This window comes from Colossoma macropomum, unplaced genomic scaffold (assembly GCF_904425465.1).
Source record: "Colossoma macropomum unplaced genomic scaffold, Colossoma_macropomum, whole genome shotgun sequence".
NCBI classification, from domain to species: Eukaryota; Metazoa; Chordata; class Actinopteri; order Characiformes; family Serrasalmidae; genus Colossoma; species Colossoma macropomum.
This window is the reverse complement of record NW_023494802.1, coordinates 40,369,701-40,382,309: the sequence shown is the minus strand read 5'-3', so window position 1 is coordinate 40,382,309 and position 12,609 is coordinate 40,369,701.

The window sequence follows — 12,609 nt, the reverse complement described above, 5'->3', positions numbered from 1 at the left end:
CTTTTAGAGGTGGACATCTGGTTCCTGTCACCACCACTGTGACCAATTCTGACTCTGTAAGTTTCTCTAGAACAGAGCGTTTCACACCAAACCACTCTGAACGACTCTGTTTACATCTTATCCATTTAATTATGTAGACATTTTGAAATATGGGAAGCGCTCTTCTTTATAATAGTCATTGATGCATTATGATATCAGTGTTAGTGCAATGATAAAGGAGTCATACATGTATCGATGTTTAGATTGACCGATACTGCTCAGACCACAAGGCTCAAGATGTATCAAATACTTAAGACGGTCCACTGTAGACATAAACATTAGATACACAACTAGCCCTTGAGTAAATGAACTAAATGATGAAATGTTTTCTGTTTTCAGTTATTACTGATGCATGAAATGTTGTTTAATGTGTGTAGGACATCTTCTGTGACAGTTTGTGTTACATTATTTTGGCTTAGCTTGAAAGACAATGAGAAGAAATCTCAATTCAAATTGAATTCACAATTCAAATCTTACACAAAAACACAATAAGTAGAATCGGGTATAGCAGAATATTGTACCAGACTAAGGCCCAATCCCATTTCACCCCTCACCCCAACCGCTGAGCCCTTAGCCCTCTGTTTTGCATGTTCACGCCTGGGGTAGGGTGTCCCAATTCTTGTTGAGATAGAGGGGTAGTGCAAAGTGTTTGGGCTACATGATCCTCCAAACTGAGGTTTTTCAGAGACTCACTCCAAACAGAGTGTTATGAGGAAAAAAAAGAAAAACCGGCAAGATGGCTGAACGAGAGACCAAAGAAACCCACAAATAAATATCGTAAAAAATTACAATAACCACTGTATTGTCTTAGTTCAAAGTCATTTCTATGTATTATGGTCGTTTTGTTTGTAACAGGCATAAAAAATTGCTAATAGCATGCTGACGTCTCCGTAGCTAGCTGGCTAAATTTCCCGTTCCACCTTTAATGGTCCAGTAGTTCTGATGCCTGAAGTGCCAGAATGTAACTGCTGCTCCATTTAAGGTGGAACGGGAAAATTCAAACGAGAAGCTGGAGAATATCTGACTTCAGCTTCATATCACTGAAGAATTAGGGGTGGGTGATAATAAATAATTGCCCCCCTCTTTGAAGGCATATGATGCCCTAAATGTAACTAAAGCCCAGCAGTGAGGAGCTGAACTTTACCCTCCTCTGCTGTCACTGCAGACTGGCAGCGTCGCCTACAGAGCAGCGCTGGTAGCTGTTAATGAAGTATTGTTTTTTGTTGTTTTTTTTTGTTTTTTTTTATTTGAGGGTCTCATTTCATAGGGCAAGATTTCAACCACTACCCCTGTAACTCAGTTCCAAGGGGTTAGGGTGACACTCAAAAACAAGGGGTAGGGGTAAAAAGAAGAAATGGGATTGGGCCTAAGACTTTTGTATATTCTAGTATCAAAAAGAAGGAACAACTTGACGTTTAGATCTCTAATGTCCCAAAGGCAACATTATACTGCTGAAGATATTGTTGAGAGTAGATAATTCACTCACATCCTCCTTCACCAAGTTTTGAATTCTCTTTCACTCATCAGATTTATCTGCTCGAGGAAGGGGTCCGAAGCACAATCCACATTACAAAATGTTCTTCCCTGTGTCGCGTGCAGTTGCACATTCCCACCAGAGAGGTCTCCAAATCTCCAAATCTTACATGGAGCAGCTTTAACTGAAACAATATTGGTTTCAATGTAAACAAGAAAAAACTTAGTTGACTGAGCATTTCATTGAGAATGTACTGCCATTTCATTAGATCACAAAGAACTACTATGCATTATTGTTAGTATTATTATTAGTGCTTTACGTGATTATAAGCTAAAGGCTAAATTCATCAGAAAAATGCATCTTGAAAAATAGTGGGCCCCTAAAATTGATAGGTTCCTGACAAACTGACTTTTAAAACAGATTTTGGTTGCACATGGATGTTGTTAATAGGTCACTAACTAATTTACTCCTTAAAACAGACTTTGGATGTTCATTGACATAATTAATATGCCCATGACAGACTGACATAAATACAGTTTGGGCATCCAAGGACGACTCGTGCATTTTATTTAGTTTACTGTGTTTGTAATCCAATAGAAATAAACCTTAGATTTCCCCATAGTGCTAATCTATATAGTCCCGATTTCTGCATGTTATAAACGTCTATGTATCAGCACTGGCAGATATGTTCATGAAAAGTAACACAAATTGGCATCAACACATAATTCCCTTGTTAGTGCATCTCTAATAAAAGCAACAATAATAATGACTTTCCCACGGTTTGCATTATAGCACAGGATTAATAGGACCTGGGTTTATTTCTATGCTTTGCTTCATAGCCCAGGATTAGTATAATCTGGGATTATTTCTACAGTTTGTTTTATAGCACATGATTAATATAACCTGGTCTTATTTCTATGGTTTGTTTTATAGCACAGGATTAATATAACCTGGGACATTTTTTATGTTGATTCTTCTGCCGTCACATCTCTTCTTCTCATCCTCAGAGGGAGGAGCTAATATGCAAGGAAATATGCAAGAAAAAAAAGCATTTGAGGATTAAAGACACAATTAAACATAATTAAAGATAACAGATGCATCTTGGGAGGGGCAGCAACTCACTGACCACCCATTCACTACTCACTGCTCAGACACATTAGAAAAAAATGATTATATTCAAATTATACATCGTGTAGAATTTCTAAGTGAAAATAAACTCTATAACACATGCTCTACAGGGAACACACATGTCATATTTTGCTCTATTTTTTCCCAAAATGTTCAGAAAATGAACAGTTACTGTGCATTGAAACATGCAGAAGTGTGCGCTCTGTAGAGGCTGTGCTAACTTATTTTCATCCATCCATCCATCATCTAAACCGCTTATCCTTCTGGGTCACGGTGGGGTGCTGGAGCCTATCCCAGCTGTCATTGGGCAGAAGGCAGGATACACCCTGGACAGGTCGCCAGTCCATCGCAGGGCAGACATACACATTCACACCTAGGGGCAATTTAGCATGTCCAATCAGCCTGACTGCATGTTTTTGGACTGTGGGAGGAAACCGGAGTACCTGGAGGAAACCCACGCAGACACGGGGAGGACAGGCAAACTCCTCACAGAAATGACCCTGGTCGCCCGGCCGGGAATCGAACCCAGGCCATCTTTGCTGTGAGGCGACAGCGCTACCCACTGCGCCACCGTGCCGCCCTAACTTATTTTCATTTATCAGTAAAACTTTAAATTTGATCAAACTTTTGCATATGACCGTAGGTAATAATTAGGGTGGATCTGGTCTGCATATGATGAAGTATAACAGAATTAAACCATGCGTTAGGGTTTTAGTGTATGCTGCTACTTCACACATTCTTCTTTAGCTAATACAAGCAGCTAAAAAGATGAATTGACTCCTTCAGGAGGAAGATTTTTCCTTTTTTATATAAAATATAATATAATTTAACAATTTCTGATTCTATCCATTTTTTTATGGGTTTTTTTTAAACCTTAATTTTTTTTTTATCTGATGAGATTCTGATGTCTTGAGGGATCTTATTCCTAAACAGTATATAAAAGTATATAAAATAGACCAGACGCCCATGAGAAGGTTAAACATAGTACGATAGATAATGTGGGAAGGAGCTAAAATCTTGCTTGGATGCCAGTATGAGTTCTATGATGATTTTGTTAACAGCAGGTAGAGTTGATGGCTTTATTTTTGTTGTGTACGACAAAATTTAAGTGTTCCCAGTAATGTTGACACCCACTGGATAAATGTATGAATACATGCAGTAGGATAGAAATAATTTTTGTTGATATTGAAGATGTATGAGTACCATGTACTTGTCCCTCCAGACCTCGTCAGGGCCTTAGAAGGTGAGTGAAAAGATTGAAACTTAAACTTGGAGTCTCCACCTCCTGCCGAGTCATGTGATCATGAGAAATGAGGAAAAATCAGAGTGAGACGGATTCTTTCGGGATCCATTTTGGAATGGCTGGAGGAAAACACGGTGAATATCTGAGCCTATACTGTAATTTATGTACGATAAGTGCTAAAACTACAAAATGCAGTAGAAGCAGTGGGTGCAGTCAGACTGTTAGCAGAACTCTTTTAGCTTTTCCACTGCACTTTCACTTTCTGTTCAAGTATCCGTTCCAATTTGGTGAATGTTATATAACTGCTATTTTGTGTTGTTGATCAATTTAAAGGCATGTTGTCTTCTCAGGTCCACATTTAGGAGAATGTGTTTTCCCGTGTTACTGTCGAAACTTTTTTTTTTATTTTTCTTTCATTATCTCAGTCTAACATGAGCAGTTTTCAGCATCAACAAAAAACAGTGGAACAGACTACGTTGTATCCAGTTTGTGGGTACACGTCATGTCTTGGTCAAAGGAGATTTCCAGGGATCTCAGTAAAATAGTAGGTAAAGCTTATTAAGCTGGAAGAGGTTACAAAACTATTCTATTCTAAAACTTCTAAAGAGTTTGCACTTCACTAATCCACTAATAGTCAGACGGTGTACAAACAGAAACTTCAACAGCATTGTGACCCTTCCCAGGAGTGGTCATCCAACAAAATATTCTAGGAGATCACAAAGAACCCCAAGGAAAAGTCTAAGGATCTGCAGGGCTTTCTTGCACTGGCTAATGTCAGTGTTCATGAGTCCACCATCAGGCAAATGCTGACCAAAAATTATGTGCATTGAATGATGGTATAGTACAGTATAGTATAATAACTACTCTCCAGGAAGCACATTTAGACATTAGGAAACATTTCAACCACCGAGATGAGCAAAAAGACCACTGAAAGAATGTTATGTGGACTTATGTTTGGCTGGAACCTAATCCTAGCTGTGAAACATGGTGGTGTCAGTATCATGGTTTGGGGCTGTTTTGCTGCCACTGAATCAGGACAGCCCTTCCTTCACTGATGGCACGATAAATTCTGGATTGTATCATGAAATTCTGCAGCAGAATGTCAGGGCATCTGTCTGTGAACTGAAGGTAAATAAGAGGTGCATCTTGAAAGACAACAGCCCTAAAATCATCAGTCACTCTAACAAAGAATGATTGAAGCAAAGGAAATATTTTTACACCCTAGTAATACACCCTAAAACGAAAAATATCAGTGCCTAAATTTGAGAGAATGATTCTGGTTTGAAGTAAATATGCAATCTATACTGTGTGTTTACAGGATTACAGCTGTAATTTTTAGGAGAAAACATGGCCTCCCATGAGCCTGACACAGAGGAACCTGAGAGGTCAGACCCTGCATAAAGCTTAAATGTTCACCAAAGTTCATTTATTAGAAAGAGTGTTTTTTAATAGTGTCTTTTTAGTGAGCACCTTTAGTTTTATTAAAAGACCTTTATGATGCCAAAGAATCGCTGTTGTTGGAAGAAAACCTCCTATCTTAAAATGGTAACTTTACAGGAAAAAATCTACTTTTAATGTAAGTCAATGGAACCAGAATTTGCTTTATTGCATCATAAATTATTGCAAAACCCGTTTTGCAACAAAAAAGTCTTAAACAATTAATCTGCTCCATATGAGACTTTTTTATTTTTAAAGAGCATTAATTTTTCTTGCTGCTATGATGCAAGAAAAATTTCAGAGAAATCACTCATTGAAATTAATGAGATTAAGTTGTGTGCTGGTGGAAAGCAACTCTTAAAAGAATATGTGAATGTGTTTCAGTTTAATTCTGGGTAAGAGATCAGACTCATCTGAACCCAGCTGTGTGTCTGTGAAGAGTGATGGCTCAATATTCAGGGATATAAACTTCAGAGAGGGAGACCGCTCTACTGAGCTGAGGTAAGAGTCATGTTTAACAATAGTACTTTCACTGTCAGTTTCACCTGATCAAAATGTGCCTTTCCTGAGCTAAAGGCATGTTGGATCAGGAAATACTAGAACCTGTGCGGTGCTAATAAACAAACAAACAAACAAACAAAAAAATACATAAATGAAAGTAAAAAAAACTGTCACAAACTTAAGACCTGACTCAGACTTGCAACTCAGAAACTCGAAACTTAGCTCAGGCTCACACACCAGAGATTCAAGACTTGACTCAGACTCACATCGCCATGACTCAACACTCACCTCAAAAATTTGAGACTGTACTCAGACCCAACGCAGACTCAGATGCAAGTCTGTGGCTCGAGACTCAACTTGGACTCTTCAGACTTGACTCAGATTTGCACGTCAGAGATTAAAGACCCAACACAGACTTGCACTTCAGTGATTTGAGACTAAACTTGGACTCATGCTTCGACTCAAGACCTGACTCTGACTTGCACCTTAGAGACCTGAGACTTGACTCAGACTCACACAGCAGAGACTCTAGACTTCTTGTGGGAAAATGTATGAATGTGTACAACTCTTAAAAAATATTTGAATGTGTTTCAGTTTAATTCTGTGTAAGAGATCAAAGTCATCTGAACCCAGCTGTGTGTCTGTGAAGAGTGATGACTCAATATTCAGAGATATAAACTTCAGAGAGGGAGACCGCTCTACTGAGCCAAGGTAAGAAGAGTGTCATGTTTTACAGTAGTAGTTTCACTCTTAGTGTCACCTGATCAAAATGTGCCTTTCCTGAGCTGAATCAGGTTTGTTGTATCAGGAAATACTGGAAAGGTCCTGACTCAGATTTGCAACTCAGAAACTTGAAACTTGAAACTCAGACCCAAGACTTGACACAGACTCACGACTTAAGACTCACCTTGGACTCACACCTCAGTGACTCGAGACTCACCTTGGACTCGCACCTATAAAACTTGAGACTGTGCTCAGACTTGCACCTCAAAGACTCAAGACTCAACACAGATTCACAAGTCCAGACTTGGACTTGTTGTGGGAAAATGTATGAATGTGTACAGCTCTTAAAAAATATTTGAATGTGTTTCAGTTTAATTCTGGGTAAGAGATCAGACTCATCTGAACCCAGCTGTGTGTCTGTGAAGAGTGATGGCTCTGCTGAGCTGAGGTAAGAGTCATGTTTAACAATAGTAGTTTCACTGTCAGTTTCACCTGATCAAAATTTGCCTTTCCTGAGCTAAAGGTATGTTGGATCAGGAAATACTAGAACCTGTGCGGTGCTAATAAACAAACAAACAAACAAACAAAAAAATACACAAATGAAAGTAAAAAAAACTGTCACAAACTTAAGACCTGACTCAGACTTGCAAATCAGAAACTCGAAACTTAGCTCAGGCTCACACACCAGAGATTCAAGACTTGACTCAGACTCACATCGCCATGACTCAACACTCACCTTGTGGACTCAAACCTCAAAAATTTGAGACTGTACTCAGACTCAACACAGACTCAGACGCAAGAACGTGACTCGAGACTCAACTTGGACTCATACTTCAGACTTGACTCAGATTTCAGAGATTAAAGACCCAACACAGACTTGCATTTCAGTAATTTGAGACTAAACTTGGACTCATGCTTCGACTCAAGACCTGACTCTGACTTGCACCTTAGAGACCTGAGTCTTGACTCAGACTCACACAGCAGAGACTCTAGACTTCTACTATACTGAAAACTGTGCAGTGCTATAAAATACATGAATAAATAAACTTGTTTTTTAATTAAAAAATAACTCACAAACTTAAGACCTAACTCAGATTTGCAACTCAGAAACTTGAAACTCAAACTCAAGACTTGACTCAGACTCGCACGTCACAGATTCAAGACCCAACACAGACTTGCACTTCAGTGATTTGAGACTTAACTTGGACTCACGCTTCAACGACTCAACCCTGACTCTGGCTTGCACCTTATGCTAACCATACACTAGATGACTTTGAAAAGACTTTTGAAAGACTAAAGTCTGACACCCTCTCACATCTAAAGACAGTGTCATGTTTTTTAGTCAGAGACTATAATTTTGCAAAGAATAGGAATCTTGCAGTGTCACTATTTACAAGACTGCAACTACATTTTTGAGATTATTCCCCATCATGCACCTGGTGGAAATTTACAAGCAGATAAACACTTTTAGTTCCACTTTATAGTGGTACAGATGGGAAGATACGTTGGCTGGGTGTGTAAAGATCTGGGACTCAGATTAGTTCACTATAGAACTGTATACTCTGGCAGATCATCACGCAGAATTGTATTAATTAACTTATAAAATGTGCTGCTACTTTTTTAATTTGATATAAAGATTTACACATCAACACAACATGCAGCGATTCAGCATTGTCGATTGGGTGTCATGGACTAAACCATAAGAAACAAACAAACAATATAAGAAGCCAGTGTAACAGAAAATAGGAAAAAATAGAAAACAATTGATGATTCTTCAGTAATGGCATTCTTAAAGTCCTCTGCACATTTCCTTACATGTTACAGCTCAGTGGACCTGAAATATTAAAACAGTCAGTTTACATTTTAAGTTATTATGATTATTGTATTGAATTGCTGTTTTTTACAGAGATTTCAGGCAGTCACTCCTGCATTCTCTCTCTCTCTTTCTATCGCGCAGCGCGCCCGCACTCGCCCGCAAGCACTCACGTGCGCCCCTGGCACGTCAGTATTTGCATGAACCAAGACTTAAAACTTACAATAATATTAAACACGGTTGATTTTGTCACAGCGTCAAGATGAGAAAAAGACTGACTTAAGACGGCCGTCCTGATCACCTTACACCAAACGATCGAGATGACGCGAGCGTGACGCGACTCTAACAAGACTCTCGTGATTTTATTCCGACATTTGTCTGCGACAGTGAAATCGCTTGAAAAGTCGTTTGGTGTAAGGCCGGCATTAGAGACCTGAGACTTGACTCAGATTCACATGTCAGAGACTCTAGACCTGTTGTGGGAAAATGTATGAATGTGTACAATTCTTAACAGAAATTTTGAATGTGTTTCAGTTTGATTCTGGGTAAGAGATCAGACTCATCTGAACCCAGCTGTGCGTCTGTGAAGAGTGATGACTCAATATTCAGAGACATAAACTTCAGAGAGATAGACAGCTCAACTGTGCTGAGGTAAGAGTCAGGTTTGACAGTAGTAGTTTTACTCTCAGTGTCACCTGATCAAAATGTGCCTTTCCTGAGCTGAATCAGGTTTGTTGTATCAGGAAATACTTGAAAAGTCCTGACTCAGACTTGCAACTCAGAAACTTGAAACTTGAAACTCAAACCCAAGACTTGACACAGACTCACGACTTAAGACTCACCTTGGACTCACACCTCAGTGACTCGAGACTCACCTTGGACTCACACCTATAAAACTTGAGACTGTGCTCAGACTTGCACCTCCAAGACTCAAGACTCAACACAGATTCACAAGTCCAGACTTGGGAATCTGATCAAAATGTGCCTTTCCTCAAATAAATCAAGTTTGTTGGAACAGGAAATACTGAAAACTGTGCAGTGCTATAAAATACATGAATAAATAAATAAATATTAAAAAAAGTCCCAAACTTAAGACCTGACTCAGACTTGCAACTCGGAAACTTAAAACTTGAAACTCAAACTCACACATCAGAGATTCAAGACTTGACACAGACTTGCACTGCCACGACTCAAGACTTACCTTGGACTCACACCCCAGTGACTCAAGACTCATTTTGGACTCACACCTCAAAAACTTGAGACCTCAAAGACCCAAGACTCAACACAGATTCACCAGTCCATGACTCGAGATTTGACTTGGACTCGCACGTCACAGATTCAAGACCCAACACAGACTTGCACTTCAGTGACTTGAGACTAAACTTTGATTCACGCTTCAACGACTTGACTCTGACTTGCACCTTAGAGACCTCAGACTTGACTCAGACTCATATGTCAGAGACTCTAGACTTGTTGGTGGAAGATGCATGAATGTGTACAACCCTTAAAAGAAAATTTGAATGTGAATGTAAGAGATCAAAGTCATCTGAACTCAGCTGTGTTTATGTACTGTATATATACACTGAACAACCAATTCATTAAAACCACCTCCCTGTTTCTACGCTCATTGTCCATTTTATCAGCTCCACTTACTATATAGGTGCACTTTGTAGTTCTACAGTTACAGACTGTAGTCCATCTGTTTCTCTGCAGACCTTGTTATCCCCCTTTTACCCTGTTCTTCAGTGATCAGGACCCCCATGGACCCTCACAGAGCAGGTATTATTTTGGTGGTGAGTCATTCTCAGCACTGCAGTGAACCTGAAATGGTGGTTTGTTAGTGTGCGCACTGGTGCGAGTGGATCAGACACAGCAGTGCTGCTGTTTTTATTTTAACTCAGTGAACAAATAGAAATTGTGGTCTAAAATTTGCCATGAACATAAAAAATGCCATATTTAAGATACTTATTGTCACAAAATCGGTAAAACACATACACATAAAACACATTTGACCAGGGGCACACAAACTTTTGCATACGATTCTCTGTGTATGTATGTGTGTGTAAGTGCGTGTACATATATGATGCTGTTATTATTATTATTAATATTATTATTATTATTTTTATGCTTTAGCAGTAAGAGACTGCAGCTGATCACTATATTTCAGGTATGTGTTTGTTTTAGTTTTTCATTTTGATGTTTTAGTTTAAATTCTTAAAAATTTTATGAATTCAATAAATATTTTTTAATAGTTTTATATATTACCTTAGTATTGTTATTGTGATGTGAATAATGCTGGTGTTGGGGAAAACAGTTCACTTTCCATCCATAAACTAAACAGGAGCAGCTTCACAAAGCATATAAAACATTGCTAGTTTCAAGCTTTCATATTGCATACCCATAAACCACAAATATAGTGCTAACTTTCTATGAAGAATGTTAACTGTACATTTATACAGTGGTGGACAGTAACTAAGTAAATGTAATTTGTTACTGCACTTAAGTAGTTTTTTCGTGTATCAGTACTTTACTGAAGTATTTCCATTTTGGGCGACTTTTTACTTTCACTCCACTACATTACAAAGTCAAATATCTTACTTTTTACTCCACTACATTTTGCGAAATCTGTCGTTCCTTTCGGTTTATGTGTGTAAAAAAACGTAACATGTCAAAACGAAAGAAGCACAAAGCAAGAACACCAATCAGGGCACAGCGCACACTTTGTTTTGAGCTTGTTTTGACCTGTTGGTCATACCGACCCAGTGCAAGCATACGGTTCAATGTCAGTGCAGCAGCGTAAAATTTTGGGAGAGTCTATTCAACATAAATGATGAACTAACCTAACTTTGTGTAAATAGACCACAATATAGAAATATGTACACATATTAAGTTGTGACTGACGTGCCTCTTTTTTCTAAATTTGTATAAGCACTTTTGCAAAACTCTCACTTTTTTAAAGCAAGTTTTTATTAAATTTAAACTTGTAACTAAGTTGCAAACAAATCTTAAACTGAAACTTTGCTTGTTTGTAAAAAGTGATTTCAGAGCCACTCAGTTCTACCTAATGGAAATTGTTTGCCTTCAGTGTTTTGTGCCTATGATAATTTTAATAGACATCAGTATTAGACTAATTAATGACATTCTATTAAAAGATTGGTTTACCAAGAGTGACACTAGAGTATTCTCGCCTAAAATAAGTTGATAAAGCAAGAGTCTTGTTATAAAAATGATAATAGGACATTAAAGTCATAATTAATCTTTTAGTACTTTTACTTTCGATACTTAAGTACATTTGAAGGCAAATACTTCTGTACTTTTACTCAAGTGTAGGTCTAAAGGGAGGAACTTCTACTTTTACTGGAGTAATATTTTACCTTGGGCATCTCTACTTTAACTCAAGTACATGATTTGTGTACTTTGTCCACCACTGCATTTATATAATTGTACATAAATATTTAGAACAACCTAAAATATTTCACTGGAATTACTAAGGCAAGCTGACATTTGACCCAGCACTCATTCTGAAATTGATACCTGCAACACATTCCAAAAATGTTGAGGATGGGGTAATTTAAGACTAGAAAGGGGTGATGTAATGATGCTTGGATATAAAAGGAACATTTGGGAAATACTTTATAAGCAAAGATGGGTCGATGGGTCAAGGCCATTTTGCCAAAAATGCTTCAGCAAAAAAACATGCAACAGTTTAAAAATAGCTTCATAATATGCATAATATCATCAAAAGATTCATGGAATCCAGAGAAATCTCTGCAGCATTTTGCGAAAGCAACCCAAGACTTTTTTAAGGCAGTCAAGAATCCATTTCAATTAAAAAAAACTCAAGGGAAAACACACTAAGATCAAGCAGGAACTGAAAACAGTAAATCCAGAGCAACACCAGCAAAGAAACCTAGTGTCTGGTGATGTCTGTGGGTTCACAGTCATTGAGGATTTTCAAAGCAAGTATTAAAAATGATAGTTAATTTCTGACGGTTAGCTTAAGACCGGAGGGTGTTATGGGGAACAATGTATGCAAATGTAATACCAGGGTAATGGTAATTCCTACACCTGATTTGGATGTAAATGAAGATGAGCTCATCTTCATTAGTCCACCTCAGCTCCAATATGCTGTGGTAGACAGCTAAAACAGCAATAACTTTATTAATGTCAAAATATTTGTGGACCTGGCTGTGACAGTATTTCAAGTGGTTTTTTGTTACTCTTTTTTCTCAAACAGGAACTGGAGTTCCG